At 59.2% G+C, this 9,594-nt stretch overlaps 2 long non-coding RNA genes across 2 annotated transcripts; both read right to left on the reverse strand.

Annotated features, from left to right (window-relative positions):
• Positions 1–950: 950 nt before the first annotated feature.
• On the reverse strand, positions 951–3,445 carry LOC144241834 (uncharacterized). The gene is made up of 3 exons (XR_013338207.1): positions 3,273–3,445; positions 2,568–2,995; positions 951–1,011 (listed from the first exon to the last, which is right to left on the reverse strand). It is a non-coding gene; the product is annotated as an uncharacterized LOC144241834 (long non-coding RNA).
• A 309-nt stretch (positions 3,446–3,754) lies between these two features.
• LOC144241833 (uncharacterized) lies at positions 3,755–7,814 on the reverse strand. Its single transcript, XR_013338206.1, has 4 exons — positions 7,326–7,814; positions 6,594–6,840; positions 4,634–4,680; positions 3,755–4,177 (listed from the first exon to the last, which is right to left on the reverse strand). It is a non-coding gene; the product is annotated as an uncharacterized LOC144241833 (long non-coding RNA).
• Between the last annotated feature and the right edge of the window lie 1,780 nt (positions 7,815–9,594).

Raw genomic sequence — 9,594 nt, forward strand, 5'->3', positions numbered from 1 at the left:
TCCTTGAGAGGGAGAGGGGTCCCCGCAGTGGGAACAGAGGACAGGCTTGGGGCACAGTGACATGCGGGGTGGGCCAGCAGCGGATGGCTGGGTTCCCGGCCAGCCACTTCCCGGCTGTGAGCCCTGTGGCCAGCGACTCATACCTCTCTGGTCTCAGTGTGTGCATCTATCACAGGGGCCGGGTATGAAGATCCCTGGGCGGGTCTGGCGCTCAGGAGACTCATAAAAGTGCACCTGGGGAGGGCGAGGAAAGGGGCCAGGGGCGGGGGTCGGTAAAGCCCCTGGGGGGGGCACAGTCGGGCCGCTGGCTTGGTGGACGACACTCCTGGTGGAGGGAACAGCCAGGGCGAACGTGTGTTCCCCGCGGGGCAGGTGAGGTGTGCCTGCGGGCCGCGGGAGCGCAGAAGCCGGGCTGGGGGCCTCGAGGCTGTCTCCCGGCGGGGAGAGGGGGCAGGGGGCAGCGACCGTCCCCACGCCCCAGACCCGGAAACCGCAGCGCCGCCCGGCCTCTTCCGCTCGGGGAGAGCCGCCCTCTCCACGCCGCCTCCCGCGGGGTCCGAGGGCTCTGGGCCGGGAGGCTCGGGNGACTCAAGCCCGCGGGACCCCGCCGCGGGGAAAGGAAGCTCAGATGTCCTTGCCCCCGGGCGACCTGGGGCGACCTGGCCCACACCGTGGCTGAGCCTGGACCGGCTTCAGGCTGCGAAGACGCGCGTGGCCGCCAGGGGACGGTGTCGGTCCGCGCTGGGCGCGCCAGTAGAGCCCGACCGCACCCCTGCCTGCGCAGGTCCCCTGCGCAGACAGGGAAACTGAGGCGGAGCCCACTCTGACTCCGGCCAGTGCCTGGACCCCTCCCCAGGGCCGCGGGGCGGGATCCGGTAAGAGGTCTCCCCTTTCCAAGCTCTGCACCGATGGGTGCAGCAAAACAGGTCAACGGCCCCTCCCTCCATACACCTGCTTTGGCCGCTTGCCCAGTGGCTCCGCTTCTCCGAACTTGTTTCCCTTTCGAGTCACCTGAGGGAAAAGGTTTCTTTGGACGCAGGGATCCAGGCCCCCACAGCTGGGGGGGTCCTGGGAAGGTGGGGTAATGTTCCCATGCTGGGCTGGCACACAGAGGCCGCTGTTATTAAAACTGAGCTGTGTGACCTGGGCCAGGCCTGGCGCCAGGGCCTCAGTGTCCCCTTCTCCCTCACTTCACTGCAGGCCACAACTTTTAAAATTATTATTGGGGCGTCTGGGTGGCTTAGTCGGTTAAGCGCCCGACTTTCGCTTGGGTCATGATCTCACGTTCGTGGGTTCGAGCCCCGCGTCGGGCTCTGTGCTGACTGCCAGCTCAGAGCCTGGAGCCTGTTTCAGTCTGTGACTCCCTCTCTCTCTGACCCTCCCCTGCTCACGCTGTCTCTCTCTCTCTCCTAGAAATAATAAATAAAAAAAAAAAAAATTATTATTATTAATTAATGTTGATTTTTGAGACTGAGACAGACAACGTGAGCAGGGCAGGGGCAGAGAGAGAGGGAGACACAGAACACGAAATCTGTGCACAGAGCCCCATGCTGGGCTCAAACCCATAGACCGTGAGAGCATGACTTGACCCAAAGTCAGATGCTTAACTGACTAAACACCCCACCTTTTTAAATGTTCTATGGGGAGGGAGGGGAAAGAGAATCCCAGAATCCCAAGTTGGCTCCACACCCCCACGACAAAGCCCCATGAGGGGCTGGATCCCACCAGCTATGAGATCATGACCTGAGCTGAAACCATGAGCCAAACCAAGAGTCAGACGCTTAACTCACTGAGCCAAGCAGGCACCCCGCAAGCGGGAACTCTTCACCCACGAGGGAGCAATGGAAAATAAGGCGGGGGGCCCCGTCAGAGGGGGGCTGTCCTGGGCCAGTCCACCTTGGCTGTGCTTGTCCCCATGGCCCTGGGTGTTCAGCTTGCTGCGCTTCCCAGGCCAGGCCAGGCCAGGCGGCTTAGCCAGATACTTGTTGGCCCTTAGGGGGCACTGACTCTTCTCAAGGTCACACAGCCTGGCAGCCTGCACTGTGCCCTTGCGCTGGTCGGGGAGGGACGGGCCTGGCCTTCTGCCCTCCCCACTGCTTCCTGTGCCTGCCAGCTTCCCCTCCTGCCACTGTCGCTGTCCCCAGGGCAGCTGGAGCAGGCCCCGACCTGGGGAGCCCTGTCTGTGTCCCACAGTCTGCACTCGGGCTGGGCCCCTGCCGAGCCTCCCCCTTGTGCTCAGGGCTTCCTGGCGGCCCGGACTCTGGTGCAGCCAATGAATCATGTACTTCCTGCTCCCAACCCTCCAGGGCGCCTCCGGCATCACTCCCCACAGCCAACCAGGCCTGCTGGGCTCCCACCCCTGCCTGCTCCCCCCAGCGCGGCCCCACCCACCCACCTACCTAACTCCTTCTCCACTTAGTCATCAGCATTTATGGGGCACCCACAGCCCTCCCGCAGGGGCAGGCGGGGCCCTCCCTGTGGTCCAATGGAGAAGCTCGCAGAAGCGCAGGACAGTGTGGTGGGGGCCCAGAGCGGCTGGGGGGGGGGCTCCATTAGTCAGGTGACACCTGAAATGGGTCCACGCAGACTTCTGGGGACTGGCCATCCAGGCCAGAGGGAACAGCATGAGCAAGGGCCCCCGGGGACCTAAGTGCTGAAGGCCAAGGTTCCTGGTGGAATGTGAAGGGGTCTGGCCTCGAGCCAGGACGAGTGAAGGCAGCATCTTTAAGCTGAGGAGGGGCTCTGAGCGGAAGAGCTCACAGCTGATGGCTGGCGTGGCTTTGACAGCAGGGTCCTTCTCAGGCTGCCGGAGGCTGGGGCTTGGACTGGAGCCTGGGGCAGGGCAGGCCGCCTCGACCTGGGAGCCGAGCTGGAGCAGTGCGGACAGATGGGGTCAGAGTGCACACCTTGCCCTTGGGACTTGAATGATGATGCAAGAGGGTGCAGGTGACTCCCTGCCCACTCACCTCCGGTCCCCAGGACAGGCTCTAAGGACCTGTTCGTTGGATAAATGGATGAGAGAAGCTGCTTAGAAGGGCTGGCTCCCTGTCCTACCCCCCTGGCTGGGTAGGAAGGGGCCCTGACCCACCACGCCACCCCGCATCTGAGGCCTCCCATTCTGTGAGTGGGAGAGACGTCCAGGAGGAGGGGCTGCGGCCTTCATCAGCCTGGAACTCATGAAACCAAAGCCTTCCCTTTTTGGGACAAGACAAAGCTTATAGGTTCCATCTCTGTAGGCAAAGCTCTGTCCCTTTATGCCTCAGTTTCCCCACCTGTAAAGTGGGCTGACGATCCAACCTATCTTGCTGGGTAGGTCAATGAGATACTGGCCATGAGACAGCAGTTTGCCAGTGGATACTGCCTCTTTGAAAACTTGGGTGCCTGGCTAGCCCAGCCAGTAGAGCATGTGACTCTTTTTTTTTCTTTTTAATTTTTTTTTAATGTTTTATTTATTTCTAGGAGAGAGAGAGAGAGACAGCGTGAGCAGGGGAGGGTCAGAGGGAGAGGGAGTCACAGACTGAAACAGGCTCCAGGCTCTGAGCTGGCAGTCAGCACAGAGCCCGACGCGGGGCCCGAACCCACGAACCGTGAGATCATGACCCAAGCGAAAGTCGGACGCTTAACCGACTAAGCCACCCAGGCGCCCCACAGAGCATGTGACTCTTGACCTCAGGGTTGCAAGTTCAAGCCCCTTGTTGGGGTTAGAGATTATTCAAAGAAATAAATAAGTAAATAAATAAAAACTTACCTTAATGACACAGATGATATCTGAATATGAGCCCCTTGTGAAACACTCAAACCACAAAGAAGGTACAGAGAATAAGAACTGAAAGGGTCCCTTTCTCCTTGCTGATTCTCTCCCCAAGAGGCACTGCTGGCAATAAATCAATGTGTGGCTTCCAGCATTTCCCAAACAAAATGTATGCTTTTTCTTTTAACATTTTTGTGTTGAACTATTTACAAAGGAATCCTAACAGCCCGTTTTTGGAGGCTGGCTCTGTGCCAGGCAGAGCGGTGTCCTTTGAGAGCTCCATTCCCCTCAGGATGGCCTCTGGGGCAGAGTCTCGCCACTTGACGAATGAGGAGCTCAGCCTTTCTGCTCTCGCCTGTGGCTGCATGCTACTGCCATGTGCGTTAGTCATATGGCCGCCGCGTGATTAACCTTCGAAACCAGGACCTGTTGAGAGAGAAGGCGAAACGGTTATAATTATGCTGGGATGACAGGCACTGTCCCAGGCACATAGAGAGTCAGGACTTTCTCAAGAGCTGGGTCCTGCCTCCAGCTGGCTTGGGCCAAAAAGAGACTTTACCAGTTTATTTAATGTGAAAGCTCGAAATCCAGCAGTGGTCGGATCCAGAGATCCTACAAGGACCCAGGGATGCCATGGAAGCTGTCTCCCGGGGGGTGGTGAGGGGGAGGGTGAAGTCTGGGGGCATGTGAGGGAGCTGGTCCCTAGGTCCCAGGCTCACACAGTCCTTTCCATAGGCCCAGCAGAGGGGCAGGGACCAGCGGCCGTGTGGCAGAAACCAGAGCTAGGAAGGGTACGTCATGATTCTTTTAGCCATTCCCCTTTGGACGGTCACTTAGGTGTCTTCCAGGTTTTCAGTGCTAAAAATGGAGCAGGCACCCTACCTCCTTGATACTTGGTAGTCACCTGTATTCTCTTCAAATATTTAATTCTGAAATAGACATGAAATACAAAATTAAGGCTAAATTCTTTTATAAGACGTTAAAGAAGGAAGCAAGTGAACAAAAACCACAGAAGTGATGATTGTATATGAAACTTGTTGGCGTGCAGGCAAGTACTTATCTGGGATAAGATTCCTAACCAAAAAATGGGTGGAGCCTTGGGAGGTGCCCTCCCCACCTCTGCATGAAAGTGAAGGCTTGGTTCTTAACCCTGACAATATAGGCTGTTACCGGCCACCTCAGTTTTGGCCAGTAGGGAAGGAACACAAGAGGTTGTGCGTTTGCTGATTTCTTACAAAACTGAACATCTTCATGTGTTCGTGGGCCAGCGTGTGAATTACCTATTCATGCTGCTTGCCCATTTTCCTCCTGGGTTAACCTTTCTCACTGGGTTGCAGGAGATCTGAATGTCACTCCTTTGCTATGTATGTTGAACTCTGGTTCCCTTGGTATCACTTGTCTTCACTTAGTTTTATCCTGTCTTTGGTCGGTATTGGCATCTCAAGTTGAGCCTTGAAAGACTGGTTGGATGGGGTGGAGACCTTGAGCCCCAGGGCAGGTGGGGACAAGCCAAGCTGGACGGGGAGGAGCAAGCACCCATGGAACAGGCCCCGGGACACCAGGTGGGCTTTGGCCCAGCACGGCTAGGCGAGGTGCAGGTGGGGGCCCAGGGCAGGTGGTGGCAGGGGGAAGAAGTCCCCATCACCCTTCTTGGTCCTGGCTGCTCCCCATACTTCCCCCTGCTTTCCCAAGGTCCTGCCCCTTGCCCAATCCTGCCCCTTGGAACACCTTCCTTTTGAGATCTGAAAATCCACCTGACTCATTTCACAGATAAGAGACCGGAGCTGACAGGCAGAGTTACTCGGCCTGAGTCCCACAGCCAGTGAGTAGCTGATTAGAAGCCAGCGGGTTTGGCACCAGCCTCCTCCCCCAGGAAGCTCCCTACCCTCCTCCGTCTACCTGTAGCACACACCCTGAACTGCACTCCAAGGCCCTCTACCTGGGCACACCCAGATGCCTGCCCTGTGGGACAAGTTCTCCCAGGACAGAGGGGAGTGGGTCTTGGGTTGGGTTCCAGAGGGAACATGACAGTGTCAAAAGTCAAACCCCATACCAAGACGGCTGTGCTGGTGAGCAGTCCCTGCCCGTGAGGGCGTCCAGGACTGGGCAGGGCCGCCCCCACCCCAGGCCTCAGTCTTCCGTTCACTCCCCTCTGCCCCAGCCGCCCTCAACCCCCCTTCCTGAGGGAAGCTGCCCCTGTTCACACTGTCACACTGTCCCAGGGCAGCAGAGCGCCTGGCACTAAAAGGCTGGTGTGGAGGGGCACGCCCTATCCCCGCGTCCAGGCCCCAGCATGGTCCCCAAGTAGGCACAGGCAGGATGTTCACAGCCAGCAGCTGTGAGACCACACGCACGCCAGGCATGGAGGACAGCTCCCACCCGCAGAAGATGCCTCAGTGACCCAGAGCAGCGTGTGCTCCGGAGTCTAAAAGTAACCTTGGCAGAAGAGTGAGGCACAGGCAGTGAGGGCTGACTGGTGCCACAAGGGACAGCATTACAATGTCAGCCACCACCGTGGGAAAGACCCAGGGCTGGGTGGGAGGCCGGACAGGCACACGGGCCTTCAGATTTATCCACCTGTTATTTCTTAAACTGGACCCTGGTTCCCAGGCATTCGTTATGATTACCTTTATATGCCTGAAATAATTCACTAACCAACTGACTTCCAAACCCTTTCCACCTTCATTTCCAGATCCTCAGGACAAACCCAAGCTCCTTGCCCCAGCGTTCAAGGCCACACGTAGCTAGGCCCCTCCGCACTGACATCTCCAGCCTCCTTCAGCCACCCCCAGACCTTTGCTCCAACTGTTCCTCAGCTGGGAATGCCTTTCATCTGCCCCACCTGGTCTTTCTGGCGAATCCATTTGCACAGGAAGCTTCTAAGTGGTGGAGATATGGGATCAGCCGTGACTTTTAGAAAGAGGCCTTTAGGAACCCCAGTGAGGAAGACACATTGAAGGGAGAGGCACGGAGGGCATCGAGAGGTGGAGACAGACCTGCCCTGAGGCCAGCTGGCACCCGCGGCCATGCCCGTACAACCTCATTCCCCTCGTAGTCACAGAGAATGGCATGAGGTCTCAACTCCAGTCCTGGAAAAGAATGAGGATGAGGAAGCAAGGGGCCTGAGCTCTGAGCCACAGGTAGTTAGTTCACCTCGGCTCCCGCTTCCCTAGGATCAACCCCAGGATCTCCATTCACTTTGCCCTTCTCCCCCCGTCATACTCGGAGACGGCCAGAATGGGAAAGCTAGGAGAAGATGCAGGGAACCTGAGGGCCTAGACAGAGGAGCAGGGGAAAGCCGAGGCGAGGCGGGTGGATCCCAGATTCCCTGGCCAATGACCTAGTTTCTCTAAATCTGGTGGTCACCATGGACCCCATGAGCTTCACTGCAGGCCTGTGAGTTCACCCCCTCCCCAGGTGGGGCAGTGCTTCAGGTGGGGGCATCTGGTGTGGGCTCAGCATGACCTTGGGTGCCCGCATGTGTGGCACCCCAAACCTTGGACCCTTTGTGGAGAGGCTGGGGCGGCTGGGGCCCAATCCACCACAATATCTGAAGAAAAAGTAGGGGAAGCACCTGGTTTTCCTTCTGGCTGCTCCTCACGTGGGAGGCCACCTCCCTGACAGCCTCAATTTCCTGGCCTGTGAATTGGGGGTCGTAATTTGCACCGCCGCCGGTTATGAAAATGAAGTGAAATCAAGTCTGTTTAGCACGGAGACTGGCAGAGTCCGCGCTCATTAACAGCTGCCTGCGTCCATTCGTCCGTCCCCTGGGAGCGTCAGCCTAGAGCAGGGGCTCCCGACGCCCGGACCCCGGCCTGGCAGACGCAGTCGGGGCCCTTAGGGGTCAGAGCTCCCGCCCCTTGACCCCTCCAGGGACTGACGGGAAAACAGTCCCCTCAAGGTCAGGGACGGTTAGTGCAAAGGGGAGGTGGAAATAGGACTCCGGGAGTGACGAGGGAAGTCACGCTCTGTGGAGCCGGGGCGCCCACGAGCGCCCGGACTCGCACTGCGCGTGGGCCAATCGTCCCCCACGTCCCGGGCCGCCGGGGGCCTCTCCTCGCCCCCNGCTTCGGCCCCCAGCGGGGACGGGGACTGGGACGTCAGGCCCAAGGGCCCGCCGCCCCCCACGGTGAGTCCCCCCTCTTCTCGGCGCGCAACCCCAGCCCGGGGCGCTCTCCCCTGGCCGCCGCCCCCTGGGGGGCCCTGGGCATATGCACACGCAGGTGCAGCCCTCGCTGCGCTGGCCACCGGTCGGCAAACACCCTGGCCTGGACCCCCGCGACCGCGGCCGCCGGGAGGGGACGGGGAGGAGCGCCTGGCGGGCGGCCCCGGGCGCACAGCCCTGCCCTCGGTGGCCCAGCCCCCCCATTCACGGAGCCGCGGCTGTGACTCGCTGCCCAGTGACGTTGGGCGGCCCAACTTTACGTAACCCGCCTGGAGCCCCACGGGTATCCACACAGGGTACACACACCTGGGGCGCAGAGTCCCAGGCTTGGAGGGGTGGTGTTTCGGGCACCACCCCCCACAGTGCTCGTCTCTGTAACTTAGTTACCCAGTGTGTTTGGACACGGCCTGTCCGCCGACCCAGGTCCCTTGTGACCCACAGCTTACCCTTGAGACAAAGCAGTGAGGAGCTTGGATCAGGGTCAGGGGTCAGAGACCAGAGCTCAGGTTGGGGCCGGGGGCTCAGAGGGCAAGGTCAGGCAGGACTCAAGCTGGGGTCCCTTTGGGTTGTGAGCCCCCCCCCATTTCTGGGGTGAGCCCAAAATGGCAGGCAGGAAATCTTGGTTCTAGGCTTGGCTGTACCATGACTTGCCAACTGACCTTGGACCTTGCTGGAAAATGGGATGACAGCATCTGCTGCTAGTAGTTGGGAAGATCAAGAGAAGTAGCAGACCTGGAGGGGATTTGCTGTAAAGCGTTGTGCACACCCGTTTCTAGGTTGATGTCACCGTGCCTCCTCCCAGCTGCTAGGGTTGAAGATATCCAGTAAACATCATGTTTGGGTGGAAGGCTCCACCCCAACTCACCCAGCTGGGCTCACAGCTTCCATCTCTCCTACCCCCTTTCTTACAGATGAAGAGGTTGAGGCTCAGAGGAGGAAAGTGATACACTCAACGTCCTGTGATCAGAGTGCAGGAACCAGGTAGGTCTGGGTCTAGAACTCTCACTCTCTGGGATGGAGGGAGGCCCTAGCGGCTCCCATCTGTGGTCAGGGGTCAGAGGATAGGGTCATGGTCAGGTGGAGCTTGGCTCAGCTGGAGATGTGGACCACAACTTTCCTGCCCCCCCCCCCCCCAACCTGGTCTTTCCTGTTTGGGGTTGGATGCACTTGGTCAGCCTAGTCAGTCCGGTCGGCAGGTCCCTGGGCTGGAGGAGGCGGGGAGGTCGGTTTTCAGCGTGGTCTTGGCGAGTGGGGCTCTGTGGGTAGGGGGAAGGGAAGGGCATCTCTAGCAGAGGTGCCAGAGGACAAGACACTTTAAGGGAGGGAGATCAGGTGCAGTTAGATCAAGGATGTGGGAGGTGGGTCAGGACCTAGCAGAGAAGGGCCGCTCCTAGGCAGCAGGCAACCTGGAGCTTTGGAGCCTCACCGCGATCCCCTCCCCCCAGGTGCAGGTGGNTCGCCCGGACGCTTCCCCGAGGCCCTGGACGAGCTGCCGCTGCCGCCCTTCCTGCAGCCGCTGGACCTCACGGGCAAAGGCTAGACCTCGGGGCTGCGGGCCCCCCCGGGCGTTGGATTTTTGGAAAATACTATTTTTCAGAGCGTTGTACCCAGCACTTTACATATACTGACCTCTGTACCGGAGAATCCTGCTTCGTGTGTTGCGTGCGCCGCGGGCCGG

This window comes from Crocuta crocuta, unplaced genomic scaffold (assembly GCF_008692635.1).
Source record: "Crocuta crocuta isolate KB4526 unplaced genomic scaffold, BGI_CrCroc_1.0 scaffold8, whole genome shotgun sequence".
Classification (NCBI taxonomy): Eukaryota; Metazoa; Chordata; class Mammalia; order Carnivora; family Hyaenidae; genus Crocuta; species Crocuta crocuta.